Source organism: Haemaphysalis longicornis, unplaced genomic scaffold, assembly GCF_048455015.1.
Source record: "Haemaphysalis longicornis isolate Haplotype H1 unplaced genomic scaffold, Haemaphysalis longicornis Haplotype H1 scaffold_6, whole genome shotgun sequence".
Classification (NCBI taxonomy): Eukaryota; Metazoa; Arthropoda; class Arachnida; order Ixodida; family Ixodidae; genus Haemaphysalis; species Haemaphysalis longicornis.
In genome coordinates this window covers 4,171,255-4,185,058 of record NW_027526407.1, presented here as the reverse complement: position 1 = coordinate 4,185,058, position 13,804 = coordinate 4,171,255, and the positions used below count along the sequence as shown (strand labels likewise).

Here is a 13,804-nt window from a genome sequence, read left to right as displayed (position 1 = left end):
TTAAACGAATCAACTTCGTTTCAGACACATCTGTGAGTAGTTCTAGGTGAACGGGCAAGGGGCAAGGACTTACTGAACATTATCAGGCAACCATTAGGCCAGCGGAATATCATTTATTGCCACGATAGAGTATGCCACACAGACGGATGAGCTAAGCCTCGCCAGTCATAGCCGCTACCGCGCCTCGCCTGCCGGCGGCGACGACGCATTAGTTCGAGTCTGTTCGCCCCCTAAATAAATGCAAAGCATTGAAGACGTCGACCCGGCATTGAAGCATTGAAGACGTCGACCCGACAAAGCATTGAAGACGTCGACCCAAAATGGCGGTGTTCACCGAAAATACCTGCCCCTAAAGGGTGTCCAGCAACCGGGCACCGCGTAGGAGCTCAGCCGGAGCCATGTCAAGGAATCCCCACCAAAGCAAGGCAAGGGTGAACAAAAGCGCTCGTTTTGGGCTATTCTTCTGACAGTAATACTGTGAAACACAACGTGTCACTATTATGTTGGTAACTAACGCAGAAGAGGCTAAGCTCGTGCACTTGTAGGCTCAACTTTGTGCCCTGCACTTTGTTAATTAATCAGATTTTATGACACTCCATTTAAAAAGTGTGACTTTTAATTTGCGTTAACAACAGAGCCTTGTCAATGAAGAAGCCTGCATGGTAATTTAGTTGCGGTGTTTGAAGGTGAGCTTAGCTACTCTTATGATATGACTTGGGTCACACATAATCGCCAGCATCCTAGCAAACAAGAATTTCATTAGGTTGTTCTTGCTCAACTCAGCTTGTTGAGTCCACGATCGATTTGCCTCTAGCAATAGATAAGCTTAAAGTATTTGACTGTATTTTCTTGGACTGCAGAAAAGCATTTGACGGTGCTCCTAATGACCATCTTGTTAGTACATGGCGGGCTATAAACTCAATAAATCGGTTTTTGCATGGAGGAGCCCAGTATTTCTAAGACAGCAGTCGTTCACTTTTAAGGGTTGTTTGTTCGATTATATTTCCCATCACCTCAGGAATTCCGCAAGGCTCAGTTGCGGGCCCTCTTTTCATTCTTTTATATTTAAGTGATATTACTATTGACCTCAAAACTTTGTTTAAAATTTTGGCGAATGACTGTGACAGTTGACAGCAATACAGCGAATGAACTTGATTCCGAATACCTGCAGCATGATTCGAATTTAAAACCATCCTCGTTTGCTGATTCAGAAAAGTCGTTGAATGCTAAAAAGGCGTGCGCTAACGTTTACAAGAAAACGTTTTTTTTTTTTTCAATTGAATACGTCTACCGTAAATTACTCTGCTTTAGGAATGGCTGGTGAATATCAATAACTATTACTTTAACGAGTAGTTAGAGGTGAACTAGGCACGCTCACAACATAAATGTTACGGCGGCCCGTGTTTTTTGCCTTTCTGAGGCAAAATTTCAACAAACCTTTATATAACCGAAAAAAACAACCGTATTTCACACTTCTGTTCCCAATGATGGATTACGCTTGTGTTTCCTTGGATCCCTACACCAAAGAGCTGGTTGATATGCTAGGAAAGATACAGAATAGGGCAATGCGGTTTGTTTTACGTAATTGGGACCGTCTACTTAGCACGAGGGAAAGTAAAAGTAACCCTAAATGATAAGGCGCCAAAGATCACAGACAAACCCGTAGGTTAAAATTTTTAGTAATATCTCTCATTCCAAAACTGGAATAGAAGGGGAGAAGTATATGCTAGCGCCTTTCTACATATTCAAAAGTAGGACGGCAATCCTAAAGCAAATTATTACTTTCCTTTAGAGGTGACGCCTTGCGCGAATCATTTTGTCTGAGAGGGTAATCATCTTCTACGTATGATTGTATCCGCTGTTTATAATCAGGATTGTTACCGCGCTTTGTAGAAATATTTTGTTATTTGGTCTCAAAATTGGGGCGCACTTTTAAGAGCACAGGGTAAGGCCAAATTTTGGAAAAATTACTTTTTGTTTTTGTTAGCAATTAGGGAAGTTCAATCCCTTGTTCACATTTTCCATATTCACACTTCCCTTAAAATGTCTTATTTCTCGCTGAAGCGCAGTTTTCCCGTAAGCAAGTAGTAAGTGCCCACATCCTCTTAAGAATGTTCTGAGGCTTTATTGTCATTTTTTTCATAAAAAAACTTCCAGTTTTAGATCAAAATGCTTTTCTGGAACCAGCCGTATTAAGAAATTGCTTAGCAACCATTGCATAGCTGATTTTTCAGCGAGGGCAATCCAAAGACCCTGTTGCACGTTTTTTCCACATTTGCCCTTTGAAGCTGCGCAGAAGAAAACATCCTTTTTGGGCTTCACAATTTAATGATTCCAACATTGGGTGTTGTTCTTTCATTAAATGATGAAGCAACGCATGAGCCAGTATTTCGAAATCATTCAGACCAAAACATGGGCGCAACGCCACCATCAAGTGGCTTAAAGAGGTTGACCACAAGCAAAATACTTTGTGAACAGATCTGTGCGATGGTGCACAAAATAGTCAAGGAAGGACACATGACCGGGTGAAAAGCAAAAAAATGACTTTTACAGCGATTAGGAAGCTGGTGCTTTTAAAATAAATGGCTCCAGTGGTGTTTCTGGCAAAAAAAGTATTGTTTTTCACTTCTTTTTTTACTTTAAACTCAATTATCTCAAAACAATGTTTTTTCTTACCTAGGTACAATAATTTCTTATATCTTCCAAGACAACAAGTTGATATTTTTCCCCTGTCATCTACCTAACTTGTCACACCTGCTGTACTAGAATTGAAAATATGCACGTAACAGTTTTTTGGTACACAACTTTTAATACTAAAATAATGCTAAAATTTAGGTACTAACGGACAAAAAATTATAAAAAACTGAATTTTTTAGGAATGTTCATATTTTTAGTACAGTTAAAAGAGCACAAAATTTGAAAGAAAATGATATATATGTTATGTAGATACCCCAATTATATGCTGAAAAAAGTGTACCTCAAAACGGCCAAAAATGCATGGGAAGTATAGGGCTTACCCTGTGCCCTTAAGTATGTCCCTGCTGTAATACATCGAAAGGCGAAGCAGGTATCAAATAAAGAAATAAATAAATAAATAAGTAAATAAATAAAAAAAGTAAATAAAAATAAAATCAATAAATATGACAACGAATCGAATAAACTTGCGATACCGCAAGTTTGCCTCTGAGGTGATGAGAGCCTTACGCATTCAAACTCAACCAACGAAATATTTACCGTTTTATTTGTTGCAGTCTGCAAGGTTTACTGCATGAATACTACCACGGCTGATTTATTGGTTTGAAACCAATTATGAAACTCCAGTCTCCTAGCTCCAGCTGTATCCAGAGGGATAAAACTGCAGCCATCAGAAGCAGGGTGTCATTTGCAACATCTCAAAAAGTTTTCTAACGTAATACGACATTATAGGAAAATTAGGTTCTTGTGGACAATTAAGTGGGGTGCACGTAACTCATGAAAACGTGAGAAATACATTGAAAATGAAAATATTTGTAAATCTCTTATAGGACCAGCCCTGTGAAAGATCATCAGAAAGGTTGATCGAGTAGAAAATTTCTTTGCAAGAAAAATTGCCAAAAACTGGTCATACTTTTTGTGTTAAGGAAGTCACGTTGAATGCTCCTGAGTGTTTTGTAGAGTACCAAAACGCTTCGAAAAGGCATTCGCGCCAGTTTTATAGACAACTAAACTGCTGAAGCAACTATTGTGAAAATATTTGATTTATTCAGATCAGGGAAGTGTTCAGAAACATTCTCGTAAAGGAAATTGGCTAAAAGCGGAACTTCCACCTTCGTGAAATTCTACCCACTAAAATATGCGCCTGCCGCCCCACCGTCCCCGTTCATTACAGGTAAGCCACCTGGCAGAATGTATCGGGGCCTGGACAATGCAATTATTCCAGCTCTGCCAAAAATTAGATTTTCTGCACCTGACTGTAAAAAAGGCCTAGCAAATATTGAATGACCTCTTGTAAGCACTTTAAAATAAACAGTTTCCTGTCAAGTGACGTTGATAATAAGGAACGGTGCGCTGAAAGCTGCACGGCTGGTGGCACACGGGATCACTTTGATGTGGGTACATTGGAGCAAAATTATGTGTTTGGGCTGCTGCACAGCGCGACTGAGTCATGTACTTGCGCTGCATGCAGCGGTCGTCCACTGGGCTCAGTCGCGTCAACGTACTGTGGCTGAACTCCGATGCCCGCTGCATTGCCGAACTTGCGGCAGCTTTAGTCCGGTTGGAGTCGGACGACCGCATCTCCACGGTTCTCAGGTGGCCGTACTTAGGCCGCACACAAATGGCTTTGGAATGGCCGGAACCCTACGGCTGCAATCTGGCCCTATGAACGTAAGCCGGTCAACTGGCCGATGGACACCGGCCTTTGGATAGCGATGGAAGTTCGGCCGTATACGGCCAAAAGGACCACATTTGGACACGGGCCGATTATGTCTGCCGGAAAAGGACCGGACGGAAAATCTCTGGCTGAAGTACACCGGCTTTAGTTAGGCGGAACTGTCCTATGCTGCCTGGGGAGCATTAGGTCTTGTTTTCGCCGTAAAAAAGGATAATAGCAAAAAATGTTTAGCTAATTACACGTTGTCAGCATTGATTACAAGAGTCAAATTCGCTGGGTTGAGTTGTCTGTCATTTTATGTAACGAGTACTTTGTATGCACTTGAGTTATTCTTGTGTCAGACATTTACTACATCTCCGCATGGTGGGCAGGAAAGGGTTCTTCACAATGCTCGATCATGCATTGCTACACATAATGACATCATATCAAACAGTTTATAGTCTATCTGAGAACGTTGTCATTCATTTGCAGCTTCTTCGAAACACTTAAAATAATTTCTACTATGCTGCCTACTATTTAACGCTTTATAAACATCAATTTACAATCAACGTTAGGCATCTCTTTTTCCATTCAGTACTTTCATGGAAAAAATGTTGATTGTGATGCAAAGCTTGCTTTTCAAGAAACAAAGCGTTGATATTTCTTTTATTTTATAATCAATCCTTTTTACGGCTTGTCTTTTATACTAGGCTGTTGATCCCAGAGCCAACTTCATTAAGTGCCCTTGAAACCGTGAGATCGTTTGTTCTGCGCTTCAATATTTCTAAAACATTGCACAGAGAAACCTTTTTTTGTTTACTAGCTTTTTGTGTTTTTCAAATTACTTACTAGCTTGTTGAGGACAAAATATTGTGTTGTCCCTGTTTCTTCCTCTCACAAGGTAGACCAATAATGGGCTTCAATATATTGAAAAACAGAACATTTGGTTCTATGCTTTTTGTGTTAAAGCTTATCTTTCAATTAACCAAATGTTTCGTTTCAGAACGCAGTCCACCTTTGTGTGAGCTTCGAGTGAGGGGACCCATGACACGAAGCAAGCCAAGCTGGGAATGCTTGAAGAAATATATATTTATTTGTAAACCAAAGAAAGTCATGATTGTTTACGACGAAAGGTGCAGACGCGGGAAAATTCTTGAAAAGTACGAATAAAAAACCTGTTGTGTGAATTGCCTTCTCCTTTACGAAACGTTTCTTAGAAATTTTACACTGCCGTGATATATTTGTTAATGGGCATTTATAGCTCGAGCAGCTGAAAGAAATTGTTTGAGCTTGGGGAGCCGCCTCTGATCACTAACTTGTTAATAAGTACAAATATCAAGCACTTATGCAACAACTTCTGCTTGAACGGTAAGTAATAAATGTTGAAAATATGTACTCTCGGAAGAAGTATTTGCAAATTGATTTCAGTCGCTCAGAAATAACATGCGGCCGAACGCAAGCCAGCATCAGTAAGGTGTGCGCTTGAAAACCCGGACCGGGTAAATGTGGTGCGCATGTGCTTGCACAGCTTACCGTCTAGGAGTGAACCTAGACAGGCATTAGAGTTCTGTTAGGATACTAGAAAGTCGACCAAAAGTGCATGATCTATTTCCCAAGAAATGGCGCTGGCGGTTAGACCGAAGATGGACAGCGAGGAGCAGCGCAGAAAATTGACATCAGATATCGTACAAGAAGCATACCTGGAAGTCGAATTTTTTTGAAGCTCATTGATATTTCATGCAGAAAAAGCATCTCTGCCTAGTGGGTGCTGACCAAAATAATCACACTGTAGTATAGGCAACCTGACTAAACAAGTATAAACCAAACCTAAAATGCATTACCATGCTCCAGGGAACACATGCATACAAAATAGCTATTTTACATTTAAAATCTCAAAATAAGACCACGATGAAATAGTAGCGGTCACAATAAAACGTTACTAAAATACCAAAAATTAAAATGAAACCCTTAGTTTCACGGCAGTTAATCAAGAAAAAAGGAGTAAAGACGTTAAAGCAGACGCCGGAAGGTTTACACAGATGTAGTTCCTTATGTGCTACCATCGACTGTCAAGTGGAGTTTATGAGAATAAAGTTAGGGAGCTTGGGGGAGGTACATTGGAGTACTGGAGTTCTAGCGCGCGTCTTTCTTTAGGAAATATCTATGTTCGTCTTAACGTGCAGATTAAGGCCTTGCAAAATACCTAGTGTCGCCTTGTATGAAATTGCTACCAGAAGTCACCACATGGGCGAAATCAGCCTCGTAAATAAACTTTGCCCCGCCGGCAGCAGCACTGCTCGATCGTCTTGCGAATACAATTCGCCTTGTCCACACACTCGTTCACAACGTCCCAGCGTTAGGTGAAAAAAAAAAACTAACCACTTCACCTAAACAATATTTCAGTGAAAGTAATGTTTGTACTTACCCAGGTCATAACAGCTGACCGGTACATGCGAATGAAAGCATAAAACACCAGTTTAACCACACAGTTTTGTGTTTGATCAAGTTGCTGTGGAGGACACTACGGGCGGACATAAATCTTTTTTTACGATGATAGCTTAGGTGGTTTACTGCAAGCCCAATTTTGTGGCTATTAACCGTACACTGTAACGGAGCCCACGACGATTTAGGCTGTCCTAAACAAAGTGTTTCGTGAAGCGAACAGGTTCAACATATTCAACCTGTTTACACATGGTATCAGTAAATAGTCGGAGAGGTGGCAAGACCTATCAAAAAGATGTTCGCTAATTTTTTTGCAAAGGAATTTACCTTCATCAGGGTAACGTATAAACCATTAGGCTTTCAATTGCGAATAGGTTTATGTTGTTACAAGACGTCACCATATAGGAGAAAAAAAAGACGCTGAAAGGGACGCGCCTGGAGTTCGGCCCTTTGCTTGAACGGCGCTTGGTCAGTCATACTGTGCCTTCTGTAATAACCGAAATACCGCGTATCATTGGTGGAGGTAGCTGTTTCGGAACTGTCCTGCTCTACCCACCCCTTCAGTGGCAGACTGATACATGGACATTGCTGCATCACAGGTCCTGATCAAGATCTTCGAAGCGGGCGTCATCTACAAGGCCCCACATTGGCACCGCCTTCTGCACCCACCGCGCCGCTACGCCACTTTTCATCATGAGCCACCATCGAGACCCAGATTTCTTTTACGGCTCCAGCGATGGTGACGTGGAGTACTGGGGTCAGTCTCTACTGGCGTGTGAGTGCCTACAATTGTTGGGATCCCACCCTTATGCTGGCTAACCTTTCGTTCCACCTGAAAGGTGCAGCGGAGACGTGGTACCAAACCAACAGAGTATCAATTCCTAGTTGGGACAGCTGCAAGGCAGAGATGATTAGGCTCTTTAGCAATTCATCTGCTCCCCAGCTCAATGCCAAAAATGAGCTTGCGTCGCGAAAGCAGATGTCAACAGAGCCGTACATAGCCTACATCCTAGATGTACTGTCGCTTTGCCAAAAAGTTGAAGACCACATGTCCCACCAGCATAAAGTTTACCACACTTTAAAAGGCATAGCAAATGATGCCTTACATTTGCTCGTGTGCATAGACTGCTCCACTGTGAGCTCAATTCTGAAAGAGTGCAAGCTCTTCAAACAAACGAAAAGCCGTCGAATAGCTCAAAAATTCAAGTGCCTTCCCAATACCACTACAACGTGTTCATGTGAGGCCCTATTTCACCACCACGCCAACCTGCCGCAGAAACCAGTGAGACACGCTGACCCGTATCTTTCAACGCGAGATAGAGGCAGTGACTCTGATCACCACCCAACACACCATCACTGACGTCATCTGCCGACACTCTCCGTCATACAAGCAGTTGTGTGCGACAAATTGCTTGCGTGGGCTTGAAGCCAGCCTGCCACATGAGCCACCCTGTTGGTCGGCACTTTCTCGCCAACTGCCGCTTCCTGCAACTATTTTGTGCCAGCTCAGTCGTCCCTGACCCCCTTCTGCCAAAAGTGTTGGCCACGGTCTTAGAGAAACCAGGCGCAACGAAGAGCACACGATGACCGTCCCACATGCTTTAACTGCAGGCGTGTTTTTCATGTTGCCTGATATTGCCAGAGCCTCTGGCTTTCTTCCCTTCGAAACACTTCGAACGACCACGTCCCGCAGTCTGCGATGAACCGCACTTCTACCAGCTACCAGCAACGCAATGCCACATATTCCGTCTACTCCGCCGCACGACTTGACCGTTCCCCGTCACCCCAGAGCCGACCGTCTCGCTCTCCACAGCCACGCCGCTCTATCTCACCGACCAACTACGGACGCCTGGAATCGGAAAACTAGCGAGTGCAGCTCCCTGACAGCATAATGCCTTTCAGCCCCGACCGAAAATCTTTTTCTGCTGCCGACGAGGGACAATTTGCTTGACGTGAAAGTTGATGGCGTGCCTGTTCAGGCATTCATTGATAAAGGGGTGCGCATTTCCGTTAAGAGTGCCAATCAATGAACCTGCTTGCAAAAATTCTTCACACCTGCCCTTTCGCATGTTCAAGTTGTTAACGGTGGAACACCGGCAATTGCTGGTGTGTGCACCATCCGCTTAACCATCGCTGGCAATGATACAATTGTTATTTTCTCTGTTTCGAAAAAATGTCCCCACGACGTGATCCTTGGCCACGATTTCTTGACGGAGCATCCAGCACTCATCGCTAGCTTTACAGACCTTCTTCATCTTGTGTGGCCGACTGCTGCCGATTCCTCGCCGCCGCGCCTGTGCTCGTGCAAACACATTCGCTTACCGAGTCAAGCTGCCACTTATGCCCCCTCAGTACGTCTACCGCCATCCCCAACGGCAATTACCTTGCTACTTCAATCGTGTACGTTATATTCACGCGAAATGTTGCACTGCCACACACTGTAGTCACTATCAAACAAAACCGCGTGTGCTTGCCTCTTTTCAACTTTGCGCTCCATACTCAAATACTTCAAGAAGGTATAACCGCCGCTGCTCTGAACCACGTAGCGGCAGGTTAAAATTTCGGCATTGGCATTAGACCGTGACCCAATTCAAGAACATGTATCTAACCATCGCCCAACCTCGCCACGTATATGTGCGCCCCTGATTAGCCCGGACCTATCTCAAGCTCAAGAAAGCAAACTGCGCTGCCTTTTGTCACCATTTGAAGAGACTTTCAACTTGGGTGACAGACCTTTGGTGCAAAGCACAACTGTGATGCACCGTATCTATACGGAAGAGTCCAGGCCTATCCATCGCCGGCCCTACCGTGTTTCTCATTTCGAACAAGGAGTCCCCCAGAAAGAGGTTGACAAAATGCTATGAAATGACATCATTCAACTGTCTTTTACTCCATCGGCTTACCCCGTCTTGTTGGGAAAAAAGAAAGACCGCACATGGCGTTTCTGTGTTGACTTCCACCACTTCAACTGGGTTATGAAGAATGATGTCTACTCTCTACCCAGGATCGCCGTTGACCTAGAAAAGACCACTTTCATCACTCCCGATGGCCTATATCGGTTCAAGGTTATACCGTTCGGTTTGTGCAACGCACCAGCCACCTTAGAGCACATGAGGGGCTCTCTCCTGCGCCGATTTAAATGGTCCACTTGCTTATGCTACCTCGATGATGTCATCATTTTTTCTCCCTCATTTTCTCCCTCATTTCTCTCATTTTCTCCCTCCAGCACGTGCGTGAAATTCTGGCTCTTTTCCGTCAGGCCAACTTGCTCCTTAATTCAGCAAAAAGCCGCTTCACGAGGCGTGAAGTAACCATTTTGGGCTCCTTCGTCGAAGCTCAAGGAGTTGAGTCTCATCCAGATAAGATCAAAGCAGCTAAGGTCTTCCCTGTGCCCCGCTCATCGAAAGACGTCCGCAGTTTGTTGGCCGCTGCTCTTATTTCTCCCGTTTTATAATAGGCTTTGCTGATATCACCCGTCCTCTAACTGATCTATATAAAAAGGACACCATCTTTGCGTAGGGCTCTGAACAGGCCAAAGCCTTTACCACACAGGTGGATCTCCTCGCCATATCGCCCATTTTAGCCCACTTCAATGTGTCCCCACCCACCGAAATCCGGACTGACGCTATCGGAAATGGCATTGCAGCCATACTGGTTCAGCGCAAATCCGGCAAGGATTGCGTGATCGCCTCCGACAGCCGCCTCCTATCTGCATCAGAAAAAAACTATTTCATCCAAGAACGGGAGTGTCTCGCTCTTGCGTGGGCTGTGGGCACATTTTGTCCATACCTCTAAAGCCGACCGTTTTTCATTTTGACGGATTATCACGCGCTCTGTTGGTTAGCATCACTGAAAGATCCAACCGGCCGCCTCGGGCGCTCGACGTTCTACCTCCACCAGTATGCTTATTCAATCGCCTAAGATAGGGCCACCTGCACCAGGACGCTAACTGCCTGTCACGTTGCCACATCGAACCTCCTGAGCCTACGTGTTCCGACGCATTTCCTATCCTTCTAGCGATTTCCTCTTTGTTACAACTTGGTAAAGAGCAGCGCCAGGAAGAAAGTTTGCGCCAGACCTTTGAACGCCTGAGTAAATCCCCTTCTGACGCATCAGTACAATTCTTCAAACTCAAGGGCGGTGTGCTCTGTCATAACAATGCTCGCCTGCAAGGTCCCGAGCTGCTCCTTGTTGTGCCTCACTACCTTCCTTTCGACGTCCTGGATCAACTTCACGACGATACAACAGCTGGTCATTTAGGAGTTTCGAGAACATACGATTGCGTCAAACGGCGTTTCTTCTGGACAGAGCTTTACCACTCCATTCACCGTTACGTCAGTGCATGCGAAAAGCGCCAACGTCCGAAAGCACCAACCGCGCCGGCCCCCGGCCCTCTTCAGCCACTGCACATACCACTCGAACCACTTTTCCGCGTTGGCTTAGACCTGCTTTGTTTGTTTCCAAATTCTGCAGCCAAATATTGTTGGATTGCAGTGGCTATGCGACACCTTACGCAATAACACGGACCCTTCCAACCAGCTGCGCTACCGATGTCGCAGATTTCCTCCTTTACGAGGTTATCCTCCATGGTGCTCGTCGTCAGCGATTGACTGAACGCAGACAAAACTTTCTGTCGCGAGGCGTCGACGACATCCTTGAGTCCTACGCAACCACACAAATTTACGACTTCGTACCGTCAGCATACCAACGGTCTTACAGAGCGACCTAAGAGAACTGTAACAGGTATGCTTTCCATGTAGGTTTCGGATGATCATCGTGACTGGGACAATACTTTACCTTTCATTACATTCGCATACAAGTCGTTCTGCCGTGATACCACCGAATTTTCTCCTTTTTACCTCCTCTTCTGCCGCCAGGCGGTCTTGCCCCTGGACACTTTACTAGAGCAAACACGCCGCCTTCTGGTTACGCCCAAGATGCCATTGCCTTGGCTGAATTTGCCCGCAGCATAGCGCGCACCAGGATTACATCATCCCCCGATTCTCAAAGGTCCTGTTACGATCGACGCCACAGCACTCGCCACTTTGAGCACAGTTTCCTAGTGCTGCTCTGGTGTCCTGCACGCCAAGTAGGGTGTTTTGAGAAGAGGGAAAAGGAAGAAGATGCTCGGAGAGACGCGCATGGAGTTTAGCCCCTTGCTTGAACAGCGCTTGGTCAGTCATACTGTGCCTTCTATAAATACCAGACTTCAGCATTTCATTGTATTGAATAAGACGTGGCTCCCCTTGCTTCTATTGTGAACCTAAAGTATATTTTGTGTTCCTCCTTTATCTTCGAGGTTTGTACGCGGAGGCACACTTACAGCCACTGCTCCAGAATTGTTTTTTTTTCATTTTTTCTGCAGCTTTCTTTTGTTCCCACACATTCTTCAAACTATCTGTCAGCTTTGAGTCCTAAAATAGCTGTCTTCAGAAATTTTGCTGTTAGTGACACGTGCTAATTTCTGTAATTTCTTTCAGTAATTCCCTAACCAGCCGCTCATTTCCAAACCCTATTATCATGCAAAAGCTTAGCGAGGGCCTCGGTTCTGGCAGCCTTGATGCCAACGTAGCATAAGAGGGTTTCCCGCCATTTACCCACTTATGACAGGCTGTAGACGTTCACGTCACGCCCCGCGGGTTGAAAAGCAGGTCCCCTTCTCCCCGTGTAGTCTGAGTGGCGCTGGCTACCACCCTCAAGCGTCAGGTACAGTTGTAGTAAATATAAATACGCCAGAAATTGAAGGAGAACACAGTCGCCCAGATAGCCGATTTGGTAAGGCATTCGAGATCTAATAGAAAGGCGTGGGTTCGGTCCTCACTCTTGGCACGTGTTTTTCTTTCTTTCTTTCTCACGTAATTAGGAAGAAAAATAATGTAACGTCACTAACGGTAAAAAATGGTCTAACCATCCCCCTATGCATTCTTTGGCGTTTTACACTGCCGGCATCTCTTTGTAGTCCGAGTGGCGCTGGCTACCACCCGCAAGCGCAGGAAACAAAAACACGTGAACATAAATACCCCAGAAAGTGGAGGCTAAAGTAGCCCCGCCGGTAGCGTAGTGGTTATCGCACAAGACCGGTATTCTGGAGGTCGTGGGTTCGGATCCCACCCGGCGGGCATTTTTTCTCCACTTTCTTATTTTCCAAATTCTTCATCTTGACGTACTACATCCTCCCCTTTGCTTTCCGAGGTTGTCTTGACAGCCAATTCTTATTTCTGTCTTATTTTCAACGAGCCCCTCATTTCCTATATATATAAATATATATATATATATATCAAAATTGCAGTCCTTATTGCCAGTGCTGTTTGGCGTTTTAACAGTGTTTTATAATGCCGAATGAGGTATGATTGCCTTTTTTTTATGCAGGAATAAATAATGGCAAATTCAAGTCGAGAAAAAATGCGCCGTTCACTGGCAATAAGGACTGCAACTTTGCTTATGTGTCCTTACGGAATCCCTCGTCCCGTACGTCTCTGTTCTACAATATATATATATATATATATATATATATATATATATATATTGTAAGAGGCCTTCAAGGAGACGTCGCTGACTGATGGAGCGGAGGAGACAAACGCCATTTATTTGGCGAACGCGCAGCCAAGCAGCCCTAGCCTCAGGGATGATAATGATCATGTACAGGTGACGAAGATGAAGCATTACTGAAAAGGATGACAGGTGATGATGATTACACAGAAGATTGAAATCAGCGAAATATTGTGCCGCGGAGAACTACAGTGCTTACACTAATTGCCCCCCCTCGAGGAAGGCGGCCGCCCGGCCGCTGGCATTTAGGAAGTGCGAGAGTGGAACTTTTTGAGACGGGAGACATGCACAATTTCGGTTCCCCGACAGCGACGGTCCGTGCTGGGAGACACAGGGGTGACCCGATAGTTGACTGGCGACGTCTGCTCCAGAACGGTATAAGGGCCGATGAATCGCCGAAGAAACTTTTCGCATAGCCCAGGCACACGAACGGGAGTCCAGAGTAGAACCTGGTCTCCTGGG

The 13,804-nt window shown here is 44.8% G+C and overlaps 1 long non-coding RNA gene across 4 annotated transcripts in view; it reads left to right on the top strand.

The window, feature by feature from the left end:
• The window catches only part of LOC144141366 (uncharacterized), a 75,714-nt gene extending 70,176 nt beyond the window's left edge, over positions 1-5,538 (top strand). For all 4 annotated transcript variants that reach the window (XR_013316555.1, XR_013316553.1, XR_013316554.1 and 1 more), the window contains one exon: positions 5,355-5,538. This is a non-coding gene — a long non-coding RNA (uncharacterized LOC144141366). The remainder of the gene's footprint in view (positions 1-5,354) is intronic.
• The last annotated feature ends 8,266 nt before the right edge of the window (positions 5,539-13,804 follow it).